This window comes from Odocoileus virginianus, chromosome 9, assembly GCF_023699985.2.
Source record: "Odocoileus virginianus isolate 20LAN1187 ecotype Illinois chromosome 9, Ovbor_1.2, whole genome shotgun sequence".
NCBI lineage: Eukaryota > Metazoa > Chordata > Mammalia > Artiodactyla > Cervidae > Odocoileus > Odocoileus virginianus.
This window is the reverse complement of record NC_069682.1, coordinates 58333965-58339759: the sequence shown is the minus strand read 5'-3', so window position 1 is coordinate 58339759 and position 5795 is coordinate 58333965.

Sequence of the window (5795 nt, the reverse complement as noted above, 5' to 3'; positions counted from 1 at the left end):
CCTCCTGCCCAGGACCTGGGGACACAGGGCCGGGAATCCCACTGGCCATCTCCATGTCCTCAGTGGGGACCCACTGCCCAGCTTCTCCCAGCTCTGCCTGTTCTAGAGCCATCTCTCCAGTTTCCCTTCCCTCACTTCTCCCCCTCGCTCTAGAGCTACCAGTCCTTGAACACAATCTGTATATCCCACCATCTCACGTCAGTACTTTCCATTCCTTCTGCCTGAAATGTCCTTTCCCCCAACTGGGCTGGCTTCCAGTCTGGACTTTGCCACTTCCTGACTGTGTGACCCTGAGCAGATTATTTGGCCTCTCTGTGCCTCAGTTTTCTCATCTATAAAATGGGAGACAATCATAGATTGTTGTGGGGAATGCACTCAGTAATATGTGCAAAGCACTTAGCAAGTAGTGTGCCCAATAGCTGTTAATGTGGCTATGTGATATTGTGAGACATTAAGAGAGATAGTACTCCCGTTTAACCATGGAGGTTTCTGAATTTTGAGGAGAGGACATGGGGTAAGGGTCCTGGGAGAAGCACCACCGCAGCCAGGGTAGGCACTTGGGGGGCTTGAAGTTAGGGCTTTTTACCAACTAGTAGGGAGATACGTCAATATTTCAAACAGTACATTCCTACTGGTTCCTGCCTGCTGAACCTCAGCCCTGCCCAGGCAGCCAATGGGGTATAGTTGGGACCCAAGAGCCTGTGACAGGGGCTGTCCAGGTGGGCAAGTCTGTGCTGCCTGGAGATGCAGCCTTTGGAACTCCAAGGCAGAGACCAGCTGGGTGCAGACCCCTCCAGGGCACATGCCAGGGTAAGCAGGACCAGTTAAAGAGCCATCACACCTCCACCCCAGTGCCCAAGAAGAAGCCACCCAGAGGGTAGATGCTGGCCCTGAGCAAGGACAGGATGCCCCCAAAGTGGCTGAACCTGCTCTGGAGCGCCTGAGAGCATCCTGGCACTGCCTTGAATCAGCAACATCCAGATTTTTGTTGTTTGATGGCAGGAACTCAAACCAGTGATTAAATTGGGTCCTAGAGAAAGAGATTTTCTTGTTTGCTTGCAGCTGTGAAGTCTGGACTGGGAAATTTGTATTCATGGCATAAACTATTTATATTCAGCTACTGGGGTGATTTGAAACTCATCCACTCCTCATCCAGCCAGTGTTAAGCCAGTGCTCATGTCAGGCAGTTTTCCCAATCAGTTCACCCACGTCGCGTCCCTTAGTACTTCTCACCAGCCCTCTGCACATCACAGCGGTCTTGAATCATACTTGCTGAGACTTCTACTTGAGTCCCTTCTGTGTAGCAGGCTCTATGCTGAGAGCTTTATGAGCTTCGTTGCATTGTTGAATTCTTACTATGATGGTCTGGGATCACTGAAGCAGGCACATTTTATAGAAATCGGCAAAACAGAGGAGAGGTGGCTCACCCAAGTCACAGAGTTGGTAGCTGTGGACCCTGGATTCAAACCCAGTTTGGCTGAGAAACTGGGAAACGGATCTCTGTACCACATCGCCACATTATTGTAGGTGCTCAAGAAATATTTGACAAATGCCCAAGTTAGCCTCCCTGTCCTTACCTCTCCAAGAGTAGGGCAGTCCAGAATCTCTGCCTGGTCTCGGTCACCAGCTTCTCAGAAAGACAAGACTTTTATAACCTGAGCTCTGAAATTCGGGTGGAAAGGAGCATGGCAGGAAGTCCAGCCTCCTGGCGGGGTTTGTGCTCAGCGGATCCCTTCAGTGGAGGGAGGGGTCCTCTTGGCACCAGACTGTTAGGGGCCTCGACTAAAATTGGCAGGGCCAGTCACTGGGGTCCCAGCAGCAGACTCTAGTCCTGGGGCAGCAGACCCCAGGGAGGAAGTGTGTGGGGGCCCTGTGATTTGGGGGGCGGGTCCTTTCCCTTAGGAGCCACTTCAGAGCTGTGGAGCCTGGGGCAGAGCCTCCAGCTCTCAGGAGGGGCCCAAGGAGACTGCTATTGCAGGATGCAGCGGTCACAGAACCCAAGGGAGCAAGGACAGGATGTTGGGGTATGTGTGGAGGAGAGCAGGTGAGGGGTGGAGGCAGGCCCGGGAAGGGTGACCTTCTGTGGCTGCTCCCCATGCCCTTTCCATATATGTCACCCATGCCATGCCTCTGCAGCCTGACAGGTCTGGGTTCAAATCCCCGCTGTCACTCGGTAGCTGTGTAAGTGTGGGCCAGTTACTTTCCCACCTGAGCCTCACTTTTCATGTCTGCAAAATGGGAATAATAAATCTAGCTATGTCTTTTGGGTATTGTGAAGATTCAGTGGGGCAATTCATGTGGATGTCAGAGCCTGGCACATAGGAAGAGTTCCCCAAAAGTTGCTTAATTAATAATCAATCAATTAATTTTTGGCTGTGCTGAGTCTTTGTTGAGACTCGTGGGCTTCTCTTGTTCTAGAGCAGAGGCTCTAGAGTGCGTGGGCTCAGATGATGTGGTGAACGGACTTAGTTGCCTTGTGGCATGTGGGATCTTAGTTTCTCAACCAGGGATTGAACCCACTTCCCCTGAATTGGAAGGCGGATTCTTAATCACTCTACCACCAGGGAAGTTCCCAAAGTTGCTTATTTTAATTTTGATTTTGCAGATGAGAAAATGGAGACCCAGAGAGGCTAAGTGATCTGCTTAAGGTCACACAGCATGTATGTGACAAAACTGGGGTTTGAAATCAAGGCTCAGAGAGGAAACTGGTGAAAGGGAAATTCAATATTACTATGTATGCAGCGCCAAGATCTCGAGTCCTCACTGCCAAGCAAACTGCTCTGTGAAGGTCCTCTCTCGTGGGCACTGGTACCACATGGTAAATACGTGTAACCAGCTCGTCAGTATCCCCCAGCCAGTACAGCCATCCCAATGGTGGGCAGGACTCACCTCTAGGAGGGTTTTAGATTTTTCCATAGGGTTCTCCTTGTGGATAATTCCTTTCCCTTTCACCATCAGGGATGCAATCAGGGCAGGTGTTAAACTCCATTCTTGAGCTGGATGGGGCAGTGGGGCTGGGGTGGAAGGGCTGGTTCTAGAAGGCAGCAGCTGCACAGGAAATGCTAGGATAATGTTGTTAGTTGATGTCATAACTGGGGACAATATTTCAGATGGGATGTACTTTTTCTAGGATCTCATAAAATCACGGACTTTTCGGTTGGAAGATGCTTTAAAAGTTGGGAGGTCCTCCTTATTTCTGTTGATTGGGCCTCAACATTACTGTCAATTGCTATCCTCCTGCCTCTGGCAGAAAAAGGCTCTAGGGCAAACTTCTTCATCTGAGCCACCGAGGGCTGGTGCAGGATGTTGGTAGAAATATAGAGATTGCACAAGGTCTTCCTTCCCTTCCAGTATCTGGCTTCTCTAAATAGAATAGGAGGGACTATTTTGGCTGAAAGGGCCATGGATTCTGTTTACCTTATTGACTAATCTCTGCTAAGAGATGGGTGATTTCCTGAGTGTCTCCTCCATGAAAGGGGAGCTCTGGGAAAAGCTTGTACACAGAGAGGTAAAAGATATCTCTACTCTTGTTTCTGAGCCTCAGCCTATTCATCTGTAAAATGGGAACGTTAATCCACAGGATGTGTTTAGCCCTGTGCTGGGAACTGAGTAACTCTAAGGGAACAGAGGCTATTAGTTGTCCTGTTATTTTGAGGAACAAGAAAACTGGGTCATTGTGGGATTCAGGTGGGAGGCTAGGGCAAGTGGGTGAGGTTTGGGTGCCCACCATTTCAACAACTCTGTGGTCACTTGAATTCTCATCTGTAAGACAAATACAATGATTCCTTCGAGGCAGGAGGAGTTACTGTGACATCACTTGGTGTTTGTTGCTTGCTGCTAAGGCTCAGCAGGAAGCCAAGGACTTTTCCCTCCCCCAGTCCAAGAAGGGGCTGAAATCTTGGAGCTTTGGATCTGGGGCTCCTGCCTTGGAGGTGTACAGATGCTGCTTGTGCTTCAGGGTGCAAATTGGAAGGGGATTGGCACAGAAGACCACCTCTCTTCTTCTTCATGGGGGCCAGAGACCCTGCAGAGTGATGAGGGAGCAGAGAGTAGAGGGAGGCAGTATGGTGTAATGGTTAGGGGCTGCTTGGTAGTCAGGCTGAGCCGTCAGAGCCTCAGTGTCCTCACTTGTCAGGTGGGAGCACCATAGGCTGTAGAGAAGGCCGTGGGAGTGAAGGTCTGTAAGATCCTTGCTCCTGCAGAGCAAATGCTCATCTTGGTTTGGGTTCCCCAGAAGCAGAGCTTGAGGCCAGGATTGAGTGCGGCTAGCCGATCTGGGAGGTGGTGCCGGGAGACATTGGTAGGAGAGGGGGAAAGTGAGGCAGGGAGGGAGACAGCCCATAAAAGTGTGTATCAAGCAAGTGACCCATGGACACCTGGGGCTCAGTCCCTCTGGGGTGCCGTGGGAGCCAGTGTGGAGAGGTTCCTTAAGATAGCAGGGTTACTTATCCACCAAACTCCGGGAAGCCAAGAGATCGTGGGTGCAGAACCTGGGAGCCATGGCCATGGCTGTTTTGGACAAGTGCCCCTGCGTGGCCAGAGGTCCACGCCGCTCACCTCTGACCCAGGATCTTGAGGGCAGGGTGGCCATCTGTTCATCAGGACCATATGTTACCAAAGACCAGAGGTCAGCCCCATCCTCCAGGCTCCACGGAAACCTCACAACTGAACCTTGTAGGACCTTAGGGAACCAGAGGAGCCCCACCCCAGACATGATGGAGATGGACTGTCTCGTCTCCCTTGTGAATGGGGGCTCAAAATCCCAGGATTTAACATGACTTAGAAAAATAATGGAATGTGGTGTGTAGGATGTGGACCACAAAGTGTGGCTGGGGGTCAAGGGTGCGTGGGGAACTGCTGCACAGGGCCTGGCACTCAGAATTGCCCAGTGAGTATTCGCTGACCCCGGTGTTAGCACCCTGTGTGGGCCTACCCATGTCCTGTCGGAGAAACTCCTTTCTGGCTGCCTTTCCATGTTTCGAGGTATCCTTACAGCTGTTTTTACTGTGAAGTTGGGTAGTGTCTTTTCCCAAAACACCCACCCGCCCCTTCCTGCCAGGCCCCCATGGGCCATGAGCTCTGTGTGCTGGGATGGGCCCAAAGACTGGAGAACAGAGGACTTATTGTCCGTCCCCAACCTACTGACATCAGGGAAGTCAGGGAGAAAATGGCAGTCACGCACCGTCTCAGCTGGAAGGGACTTCAGTGATAAGACCCAACATCCTGGAGCTCAGGTGACAAGAATGACAATAACATCACCCATGGATGACATTGTTTGAGCACTTCCCATGTGCCAGGAACCATTTTCTCTCACTTCATTCTCACCACAGCTTTCCAAGGTAGGGACTACAATTCTCCTCATTTTACAGAGAAGGAAACTGAGGCCCAGAGAAGGGGAGCCACATCCCAGGGTCAAACAACCATCGAGGGGTCCAGATCAGAGCTCAAAGCCTGCCTCCAAGAGTCACGCTGTTCAGTGAGCCCTCGACCTGCCACATCGCCAAGGTCAACTCAACGTGTGTCCCCACCAGAGAGGTTGTCCTACCATTGGTGGTCTAGAAACCGACATGGAAGGCGGAGGCAGCAACTGGCTTTCTCATTCCTGAAGCTCAGGGAGGTGGTCAAAATCTTGGGCCTTGTCCACATGTATTTTGATGTCACCTAGACATCGCTTGGACGTGGCCCAGATTGACTCATATGTGCTCGAACGTGACCTAGATGTGGCTCAGATGTCTAGTCTCTGAGCTTACCAGGGGTGAAATGACCCTGATTTGGGACAAAGACACACTCTGGAC